Source organism: Eulemur rufifrons, chromosome 9 (genome assembly GCF_041146395.1).
Source record: "Eulemur rufifrons isolate Redbay chromosome 9, OSU_ERuf_1, whole genome shotgun sequence".
Classification (NCBI taxonomy): Eukaryota; Metazoa; Chordata; class Mammalia; order Primates; family Lemuridae; genus Eulemur; species Eulemur rufifrons.
The window spans coordinates 37,338,983-37,350,847 of record NC_090991.1 but is presented as its reverse complement, the minus strand read 5'-3'; positions in this window follow the sequence as shown (position 1 = coordinate 37,350,847).

Genomic DNA, 11,865 nt, shown 5'->3' with positions numbered 1-11,865 from the left:
AAGAGCATCTGGGTGGAAGGTAAGTGAGTCTGTCCCTGGAGGAAGGCACGATGGCCGTGTGCAGTGGGTTGGGGGACGGATAAGATGGCTAGAAGGACCTGGCTGCCTCCAGGTTCAAAGGGATCTGGGTTTGGACTAAAGCAGTGGTGCCTGTGAAAAGGGTGAGGTTGGGACCATCGTCTGCCCGTGAAGCTCCAGGGCCTATACAGAATTTTTCAGCTCTGCTAGGAGTCTTCCATCTCTGTGCCAGAGACCCAGAAACACTACCACCTCAAGTGACCCCTTCCGCTGATTCAGAAAGCACTTTACAGTTTACGAACAACCTTGAACTCCATCCCCAGCAATTAATGTGTGGCATGCATTTAACCCCATTTCTGGATCATTATGTCCTCACTCTTTTTTTCCTTACTCCCACTTTGAAATGGATGTTATCTTTACATCTTACGTATCCTTTAAGCCTCTGTAAATCTAGCCCACAAAAGGCAGGATATAAATAATATTTTAAAAATATGATTTGCAAAATACCTTCATATACATTTTCTCTTTTTTATTTTATTTTTATTTTTTATTTTTTCTTAGAGACAGGATCGACATGTCGGCCAGGCTGGAGTGCAGCAATGAGATCATAGCTCACCATAACCCTGAACTCCTGGGCTCAAATGAACCTTCCACCTCAGCTTCCTGAGTAGCTGGGACTACAGGTGCCCACTACAATACCTGGCTAATTTTTTATTTTTTGTAGAGACAGGGTCTCGCTATGTGGCTCAGGCTGATCTTGACCTCCTGGCGTCAAGCGATCATCCCACCTCGGCCTCCCAAAGTGTTGGGGATACAGGCGTGAGTCACCACGCCCCGCCCATTTTCTCTTTCGATGCTCAGAAAAGCCCATGTGGAAGATAGAGAAGGTGCAGCTATGTCTATTTTTAGGCTGACAGAGATTAAGGGGCTTGGTCAAGGTCATCTGTCTGTTGAATGGTGGAGTAAGGACTAAGACTCAGGTATTCTAATTCCACGGTCCCACTTTTGCCTCTGCAGAAGGCACTAGAAGAAAGCCCCAGAGGGGGACCAGGTTGTCTTCCTCCGGCCTTGCCAGTGCACACGTCACCACGTCACCACCCAACATGGCAGATTTAGCGGAGAAGTGTCTGTGTCCAGCTGCTCACTCAGGGGAGACCAGGCCAGGAGCAGAGAGCTGGCTCTCCATCTCTCCTGTCCTGGGGAGAAGGACACACAAGCCTGCCTGGGGAGCCCAGCTTGAAAGGGTCATATCCTGCTAGGGGATCAGAACAGGTGTCTGTGGGGCAGTTATGTTTGGGAAAGACCCTGAAGGATATGTAAAATTTATGTCTTTCTGTTTTTAAGGAAAACCCTTATTACCCTTTCTTTGTAAACAAAGTGTGGGTGGGAAGAGAGAGACAGAGGAGAGCATCAGTGGTGGGAGGGAGGGGAGAGGCTCATGCTGTCGGCAGGGGAAGCGCAGCCCCGGCAGAAGCACAGAGGCACAGGGAGGGAATGCGGGCACATTCGAGAAATGTGGAATGACTCAGTTCGATGGGAGCAGGAGCGGGAGGTAGTGGAAAAAAGGCCTGGAAAGGTGGGCTGGAGCCATATCATGGAGGCCCTTAAATTCCAAGCTAAGGAATTTGCACTTCATTTAGTGGCCACGGGGAACCTCCGGGAGCAACTGGATTAGAAGTGTGCTTTAGGAGGAAAACTCCTGCAGTAGAGGAACTGGAGGTCCCGTTAAGTTCGTTAAGCTACTAGAGAATGGTGTGGCCTCCTCAGTGATGGCATTCTTGGGACCTGGAAGGCTGGAAGAGTCATTCAAAATTGCCACGTGTTGATCCCGCCTTTATTCTGAGGAGAGAGCCTCTAGTGGATTCCCAGCCCTAGGGAGAAGGCAGGAAAAGGAGCCGTTACCCCGCCAGGTAGATCAGACTTATCCTGTCAACGTAAAGTGCTCTGGACTGCAAGGAAACGGGGAGTTGAGAAATGGTGCAGCAGTTTCCCACATAGAAGAAAAAACATGGATCCCAACTTCTCTGCTCCAGTTTAAGTAGTAATGCTAGCAAATGTATTTTATGTTTAGCCGACGCTTAATCTGAGGAAATTTCAACCAGCCAGTCATGAAGCAAACAACATCCGCTTAACACACCCCCGTGTCCAGGTACCGGCCGCATGTCCACCTTCCTGACACCCCAGAGGGGCGAGCATGCGAGAACTGAGGCACTCACTGACCCGTTGGACTGGGAGAGGCGGGGGTCCGGGAAGCCCAAGGACTCAAGGCTAACTCTGCCCTCAAGACACATGTCCCCTACCTCTCCGATTGGCTTAATTGGGTTACAGGAATTAGTCTGGAGAAACAGTGAGAAGCCAAGAAACCACATTCCCCTCATTCCTAACCCTCTAGAGAAGAGGTCAAGTGAGATCATCCCTGCTTGACCTGGTGAGGATGGCCAAGCCATGAAGAAAGCTTCTTGGAAGATACGATAAGGAAGGAAAGTCCAGGGCAGGCAAGAAATGACAGTGACAGTCAGACCAGGGACAGCTGGAGGAGGATGCCCCAACACAATGCCTGGCACACAAAAGTACCTGCTAATCATTTATGGGTTGCGTGGGTGAATCCCAGAGGTCAGGCAGGGCTCATCAGCCTAAGAGAAATGCAATTTAAACTGCAGTGAGAAACCATGTTTCACCTGTGGGATGGGCAACGCTCAGAAAGCTTGATAAGATTCTGTGTTGGTGAGAACGTAGGAAAGAGACCCTTGTGTGCCCCTCTGATGCAGCGGTAAGTGAGCAGCTTCTGTGCAAGGCAATTTGGCAACATTGATCTACATTACCAATGAGTGCCCAGTGCAGGCAAGCAAGCTCCCTCTGGGAATTTATCCTGCAGAAATGCACCTGTGCAAAGCGACCTGGGCACAAGTGTGTTTCTTGCAGCTTTGCTTGTAACTGTACAAGATGGAAAACAATAGGGTGCTGGTAAAATTGATTATGGTTTATCCATTTAATGAAATATGAATTATGGTACAGACTATTCTGCAAAATTATCTTGAAAATCTAGGAGAAGAATAGTGTGTATAGGATGATATCGTTTGTGTGAATAATAAAAAACAACGTGTGCATGTTTATATGATAATGTCATTGGTGTGGGGAAAAAATACATTTTTGCTTATAGACTATGGCTAGAATGGGACACTGGAAAACTTCCTGGGTTTGTCCCGCCAGCAAGGGTAGCTGGGGAGCAGGTACATTGTATACTCATTTGTACCTTTTGAATTTTGTACTATGTACAAGTGGTACTTACTAAAAACATTTAAAAAATAAACAGATTAAAAAGAAGAGAATGTTACGGAGGCGGCCGGTTTCAGTTTGTCAGTCTACAGCGTCCCCTGCTGCTGGTCGTGAGCACGCGCTGTGCGGAGGGAGTGCGGGTGACAGGGCTGGGGATTCTTTGAGGGAACACTGGAGCCTCTTTAAGGAAAGACGGAGAAGAAAGAGTAGTGTTGGCTGTCGGAGCTGAGGAGACTCAGAAAGGACAGGAAGTGCCGTGTGGCATGAGGTCGAGCGGGAGTGCACTGGGCCTGGCGGTCCGGGTCTGACACCGAATCCGCCTTTGCCAGCTGTGTGCCCTCGGACACATGACCTTTTTAGTAAGTCTCAGCTGTTGCCCTGTAAATTGGGTTAATAATGTCTACCCTGAGGGTTGTTGTGAAGATCAAACAGGGTACAGAATGTGAACAGTGCGTTAGAATTAGAAAAGTGCCATAAAAATGCTAGGGGATTAGTTTTCACTAGCTCCCCTCATTTTATGAGGTAATGAGAGGAAGTATAGGGCAGCGGTTAAGACAGGGACCCTGGAGCCAGAACCGCCAGAGGTTGAAGCCCAGCTTCACCACCGTCTGGGGGATGTAGGGTGAATTATTTAATGTGGAGACCTCTGCTTTTCATCTGTGAAATAGGGTTAATAATAACACTTTCATAGGGTTTTTGTGAGGATGAAGTGAATAAACATATATAAAGCACTTGGCATAGTGCCTGGCACACAGTAAGTGCTATGGAAGCATCTGCTGTTACTGAGTCTCCTAACATATGCAATGCTTATGCACCTTATGCGGTGCTTGATACGTGTTAGAGCAAGTAGTACCATTTTACACAGGACGAAATTGGGGCCGGGAGAGAAGGGACAAGACTTGGCCAAACCACCCAACTAACAAGTAGTGATCATCCCCCCTCCACGGACCCTAGGCAAACCCCAGACACACGTGCTCTGCTTTAGAGGGCATTCCCGGTAGAAGCGTGTGTCTTAATTGCTACAACCTGAACTAAATCAGGGCTCGATGGAGGAGAGAGGAAGGAGGACCACGAGGAAAAGCTCTGGGAGGAAGATATGGAGAAGGATGGGGTTTTGGGGGAAACAGAGGCACATCTTGCATCAGATTCTAGAAGAACTTAGCAAAGAGATGTGGCACTAATAGAAAACCGAGAATTAGGGGTACAGGACCCTGGAAGAACTTTAGGGTAGAGGATCGAGGGTGGGGATTTTCAGCCAAGCTCTCGGGGTGTAGGAATTGAGAACATGATGGTAATTACCCTCCTCGCTCTGAATAAATATTTCCCAAGGCAACATGGTGTGGTAGAGAGAGCACTAACAAGTGCTTATTGAGTACCTACTGTGTGCCAGGCTATAAACCAAACATGGAGTTAACTGGGTGCCCTTAAGCAGATGACTAAACCTTCTGAGCCTCTGTTTCTGCAACAGGCATAGTGATACTTACCTGCCAGGGTTATCTTGGAAAATGAAGTTGGGTGATAATGAATGTGAAAGCCAAGCACAGGGCCTGCTATCCCACGGGCACGCACAGCGTTAGCCGATTCAAGTTGTACGTCTCTACGTAGGGCACTGAGCCAGTCCTGACATGGTTGTGAGATGGGAACCCTATTGCCAGAGGGATTGGAGTCTAACTGGAGAATCAGGAGAGATGCCTAAGAGGTTTAAACAAACAAAAAACAGTCACCACCGTACATTCTACAGACTCGAAATGAGCAGCTAAAGAGTTTGAGACGTGCGCACCCACCAAGGGCTGGGCTGCTGAAAGGGGCTCCGTGAGGACATGACTTTGAGGCACTAGTCGAGCCAAGAAGAGTGAGGTGCAGCCCAGGCGGAGGAGAGCAGAGGAAATGTGCAGATCTAGAGAGCAGCGAGCAGGAGCGAGCGTTTGCCCACCCTGCGTCAGTTACGCCAGCGGCTGCCCCAGACCTAATCTTACAGGGTCCTCACAGCACCTGTGAGGCACTTCTCTCTGTCCTCATTTTATAAAGGAGAAACTTTGAGAACCAAAGGTCACACAGCAAATGGAAGAATCAAAATTCAAACCCAGAACTCTGACCACAAAATCCACATAACAGGACTAAAGTTAGAAATATCAGGCTAAGGAAATCTGAGTTTTACTCTCTCATTCATTCATTCAGCTAATAATTATTGAGTGTTTACTATGTGCTAGACTATTGGCTAGTCTATGGTGAACAAAACAGACATGATCCCTGCCCTTATGGAGTTTTATGGCTTGGAAGGCTGAATAGATTTTAAATTTCACACCCAAATAAATGCTGTGAAAGAATGAGAGGGTGCTGTGAGAGAGAACGGTGTAGGACCTAACTAGATTGGGAAGTCAGCAAAGGTCTGTCTGAAGAAATCACATTTAAACTGAAGGTAAAGAATGGGTAGGATTGGCCAGGCACGGTGGCTTGCGCCTGTAATCCCAGTTGCTCAGGAGGCAGGAGTTTGAGAACAGCCTGGGCAACATAGCAAGACCCTCATCCCTACAAAAAAAAAAACTTTTAAAAATTAGCCAGGTATGGTGGGCACACCTGTAGTCCCAGCTACTCAAGAGGCTAAGACTGGAGGACAGCTTGAGCCCAGAAGTTCGGGGCTGCAGTGAGCTATGATCAAGACAATGTACTCCAGCCTGGGTGGCAGAGCAAGGAGAAAAAATAGAATGAGTAGGGTTGGTGTGTGTATGGCAGGGGAGGAGGATTCCAGGTGAAAGACACAGAATGTATTATGGAAGGCCATAAGGAAGAAACTACAGGTCACGTGGGGGAGCCTTGTGAAGGCAAGAAGGCGAGATGAGGCTAGAGAGAGAGCACAGACGATGCCATGTGGTCCCTCACACGCCATGTTGAGAGTTTTGGATTTGTTCCTAAGGGCAGTGGGAAACCACTGAAAGGTTTTAAGCAGGGGAGTGACGTGATCCAACTGATCTGCAAAAGGTCATCCTGTGCTGCTGTGTGGATTGGAGTGGCCGAGTGAAGACAGGAGCAAATTGCTGTCATCTCAGATAATTGATGATGGCTTGGACTGGGTGGCAATGGAGACGGTGAGAAGTACACAGAAGTATATTTTGAGAACAAAAGTGTGAGGTGCTGATGACAAACTGGGTATGAGGACGGTTAGGAGAGTTTGTAGTCAAGGTTGACACTGAGGTTAGGAAATGCTGCTTCCAAGATTGGAAAGATGAAAGGAGGCAGAGATCTGGGCGGTGGGGGATAGATCAGGAGTTTAATTTAGGGCAGTGTGAGCAAAGAGAAGGCTGTTATATATATTTACCTTGAGAATATTCAATCCTGTTCTAAAAGATAAGTAAGTTCGAAGTTTGGAAAACATGGGTGAAACATTTTCAGATGTTTAAGCAAAATGTTTGTTAGGCAGAAGCCATAGGAGGTGTTAAATAGTTAGCAAGTAGAGCAGAGCATCTGTGTGTCAAACACAATAGGAAGGACCAAGAGATGCCTGATATTCATGAGGCACCTGGGTGCGGAGCTGCCATGGTATGCTAAATGCACAAAAGGTACCAAATAGCCACAATATCCTAAACATGCACAAGACATGCAAGGCACTAAATATACCAAAGGTATTAATATTTAGGATACATTAAATATACACAAGCACTTAATATTTATGAGGCTTTTAAAAAATGAGTTTTGTTTTTAATTGACACATAATTGTACATATTTAGGGAGAACAGTGTGATGTTTCAATACATATATACATTGTGTAATGATCAAATCATGGCAATTAGCATATCCATCACCTCTCGTGAGGTTTTAATTCAACCCCTTGGTGAACTTACTCTGGTCCCATGTGTCCTCTGCCCAAGATATATAAATACAAATACAGCTGTAGCTTGCTAATTAGCCTGCTAATTAGTTATGGCCCTGTAAACTTGTTCCTCTGTCTGTCTGAAAAAGCAAGTGTGTGTCATTGGCCAAGGGTACCTTCTGTTTGTGGGTACCCTTGCTTGAATGTTAACTCTGGTCCTTGTAACATCATCATCAGGGAAGGCTGGTGCAATAAAGAAAGATACGGAACAGATGAGCAGTGTGCAGCCCAGGTTCAGGCAGTGTGGTCCTTCCACCCTGCTTGTGCCCTGCCCTAAGTTGTTTAGGTAGCCTCATCCCTTTCCCCTTGCATCTTGCTGTATGTTTTTGATTGATTTAGTAAACCATGTGCTTCAAGCATTTTAACTTGATCCATCAGCCTTTCTGTTCTGCGACCTCAGGGATAGCTCTCTGGTCATGAACTTGGAGGCCACTATTGCAGCAAGGTAATTTCCCACATGACAGAAGTCATGGGTGTATTTTTCTGTACTTATTTATCTTTTTCTTTTTTTTTTTTTTTTTTTTTTTTGAGACAGAGTCTCACTCTGTTGCCCAGGCTAGAGTGAGTGCCGTGGCGTCAGCCTAGCTCACAGCAACCTCAAACTCCTGAGCTCAAGCGATCCTCCTGTCTCAGCCTCCCGAGTAGCTGGGACTACAGGCATGCGCCACCATGCCCGGCTAATTTTTTCTATATATATTTTTAGCTGTCCATATAATTTCTTTCTATTTTTAGTAGAGGTGGGGTCTCGCTCTTGCTCAGGCTGGTCTCGAACTCCTGAGCTCAAACGATCCGCCCACCTCGGCCTCCCAGAGTGCTAGGATTACAGGCGTGAGCCACCGCGCCCGGCCCTTATTTATCTTTTGCTGTGAGGTAGTGTGTTGAAAGAGGCATTTTGGGAAGATTACATGGCGGCTGTGTGTGGTATGGGTTGAAGCAAGGGAGAAGGCAGAACTAAAGCAAGAGACCTGGCTAGAAGCTCAGAGACCCTAAACCACTGTGAGAGTGCTAGGAATAAAAGGCTGGGGTGTATTTTTTTTTTTTTTTTTTTTTTTTTTTTTGGCTGGGGTGTATTTTAAGAGATATTTTAAAGAAAAGATCAGCAGGACTTGGTGACTTATTGGATTTAAGAAAGAACATGTGGGTGGAGTCAAAGACCATTCAAGATTTCAAATGGGGGTAGCTGAGGCAGTGACAGAACCACTGAATGTAAGTTTTAGACTCATTGGTTGTAGCTGCTCAGAGGTCACCCAACTGGAGATAAGTTGATTACTTCCAACAATAGCCTTGGCATGGACTGATCCTTCTCTCCATTCTCCATATCCATTTAGTTTCCTAGCTGTTTTGCTCTTTTTCATTAAAACATCTTGTTTCTGTCTCTTGCTCACTCTTATCTGTTCACTGCTTTCTCTCCAGTGCGGGTTCTTATCCTTACATCTTGGGTTTTCACAAGAACCTTCTAACCGGCGCCTGCTCACAGACATCTTGACATTGAAACATTCTCGTCTTGGTGGGAACAGTCTAAGTTATTGTTCCAAATGGAAAAAATGGCTTGTTATGCCTTTGCTCCTTTTGGTGCCATTGTAGATAGCTAAAGAGAAGAATCACCCTGGTTCCAGACTTCTCCCATGCCAAGCTCTGGGTCCAGTGGAGTTGAGAAGATTAAGGAGTTTTTTGCACTCAAGACAACCAGTCTAAAACTTTTCCTGTTGATGACTTGCTATTGTAGGGGGAATAGAGGCCAGGAGAGATGGGCAATGTCCTGCAGCCACAGCCCAGTACATCAGGTGACTCTTGGGGAGTGATAAATGAAGACAGGGTACTTGGCAAATAGTTGTCTCAACCTCTTGTTGGTTTGGAGCAAGGCATCAGGAACGTGAATGAGGGTAAGGCAGGGAAGTAGCAACAACATAGTGGTAGGGTGGCCGGGCATGGTGGCTCACACCTGTAATCCTAGCACTCTGGGAGGCCGGGGTGGGAGGATCATTTGAGCTCAGGAGTTCAAGACCAGTCTGAGCAAGAGCAGGACCCCATCTTAAAAAACAAAACAAAACACACAGTGGTAAGAGGAGTCAGAGTTGAGGGTGCAGGCGGGCAAAGCAGCTAAGTAAGTTGGAAGGACAAGAAATCACATCCTGAGAAGAAAGTAAAGGATAGAAGTAGCAGCACGAATGAGCAAACAGGAGGTCAAGTCCAGGGTTCCACTAAGGCAGAAAAGAAAAAGCAGGTGGCTTGGTGTGGGTAGACAGTCAAGGTGTGGCCTGGGAAATCAAGTGTCAGGGGACAAGATTCCAGGCTGGGAAAATGGAAGGCAACAGGCCAGGCACCAGGCAGAGAGTGGAACATGAAGGGTCAGGATTTTGTGGGAGCCAAGTCTTCCCTAATTTACCAGTCGGACATCTAGCCCTCTCACATTCCCTGAGGCCAGGAAAAACACTGGTACAAACTGACCTATTCCATAATGTTTTCAAAGGATTCTTTAATTAATTCATAGACATTTATGCTTTTATTGACTCATTAGAGTATAAGAACCTGGGGGCAGGCACAGTGGCTCACACCTGTAATCACAGTGCTTTGGGAGGCCAAGATGGGAGGATCACTTGAGCCCAGGAGTTTGAGGTTACAGTGAGCTACGATTGGGCCACTGCACTCTAGCTTGGGTGACAGGGCAAGACTCTGCCTCTAAAAAATATTTTTAAAAAATCATAACCCATAGTAAGAAAAATATTTTACATATGACCCACATCACATACACTTGTATAAATATATAAAGGAAAAAAAGTTTCTCAAGACATTATTTACCTTTCCTACCAGTGATGCACTCTGATCTCTATTCCATTCTGTCCCTTTTTAAAAAAATGTTATTTATATCTCACTAATTGACTTTATAACTCACTGATGGATTAAAAATTGCAGGTTGAGAAACTCTGCTAATGAGTGTGCAGATGGAGAAAGACAACGTCAGGAGAAGGCAAGACTGGTAGAAAATATTTGCAAAAATACACATCTGATAAAGGACCGTTATCCAAAATATACAAAGAGCTCTTAACACTCAACAATAAGAAAACAAACAACCCAATTAAAAAATGGGCCAAAGACTTTGACACCTCACCAAAGAAGATGCACAGATAGAAAGCAAAAACACGGAAAGGTGCTCCACATCCTGTGTCATCAGGGAAATGCACATTAAAGCAACAATGAGATACCACTACACACCTATTAGAATGGCCAAAATCTGCAACACTGACAACACCAAATGCTGGTGAGGATGTGGAACAACAGAAACTTTCATTCATTGCTGATGGGAATGCAACATGGTACAGTCACTTTGGAAGACACATTTGGCCGTTTCGTTCAACACTAAACATACTTTTACCATACAATCCAGCAATCAAGCTCCTTGATATTTACCCAAATAAATTGAAAAATTATGTCTACACCAAAACCTGCACATGGATATTTATAGCAGCTTTATTTACAATTGCCAAAACTTGGAAGCAACCAAGATGTCCTTCAATAGGTGAATAGATAAATAGACTTGCAGGACAGTTCTCCAGGTGGCCTTGGACTAACCCAGTGCTCCCTGTTTCTTGTTTGTATTTCTCAGGAATAACTGCAGAATGTACTGGGAATGCAACATCCTGAGACCAGGGGGGACTGGACAGAACAGCCTAGGCTCTGTTCCAGTCCCTCTGAGAAACAGGATGTGCTTCAACGCTTTAGCCCAGCAAATCCTATGGCACCCAGGATATAAAACCTAGGGCAGATCGCTTTCAGGGGTCCCTCAGCTTCAGTGCAAGCAGGACATGCACAGACAAGACTCCATCGGCCCCAGGCAGCTTCCCTTAGCCTTGGGAGACTGGCTCATCATGAATCCAAGGCTTCTGTTGTCCCTGGCTGCCTATGTGTAAGTAATAAATCTGTTTCATGTAACTTGTTTCGTGTGTGGATGTCCCATTTCACTAGACTCAGACAAGTTGGTACCCAGTGCCAGTGAGCCTGCTTCACAAAACTGTGGAACAACCAGACAATGGATTATTATTCAGCACTAAAAAGAGAAGAGCTATAAAAGCATGAAAATCTGAGGAGGAGCCTTAAATGCATATTACTAAGGTAAAGAAGCCCACCTGAAAAGGCCACACGTGGTATCGTTCCAACTACGTGACATTCTGAAAAAGTCAAAATGGGGAAACAGTAAAAAAATCAGTGGTTGCCAGGGGTTGGTGGGGGTGATATTATGACTTGCCTTACCCCACCCGCCCCAGCACTCACACTTAGCCTGGGCCCCACACTTTGCTCTTTAGCCTGTGGGGCCCAGGCTGGGTGGTGGCCAGGACTCCAGGGCTTTTGAGGAGTGGTTCCCCGCTCATGGGCATGAACCCTGCAGGGACAGCTCTCACCATGGCTGCCACCCACCAGCCTGCAGCAGGATCGTGCGTGACACCGGGAAGCTTGGGCTTCCTTTCCACCCAGCACGCACAGCTCAGTGGCCAGACACCGACCGCAGGTATCTAGGTTGGATTTCATAGTTTGCAGTGCATTTTTAGAAACTTGTCATGTTTAAACTTTGTAATAACCCCACAAAATAGCTGGTAGTTACTGAATTTTACAAATTCTGAAATGGAACCTTGAAAAAATGAGGTGAAGGGCAGGATGAGGTGGCTGGTAAGCAGAATGGTGGGCCCTCTGGTCCCAAGGCCTGGGGG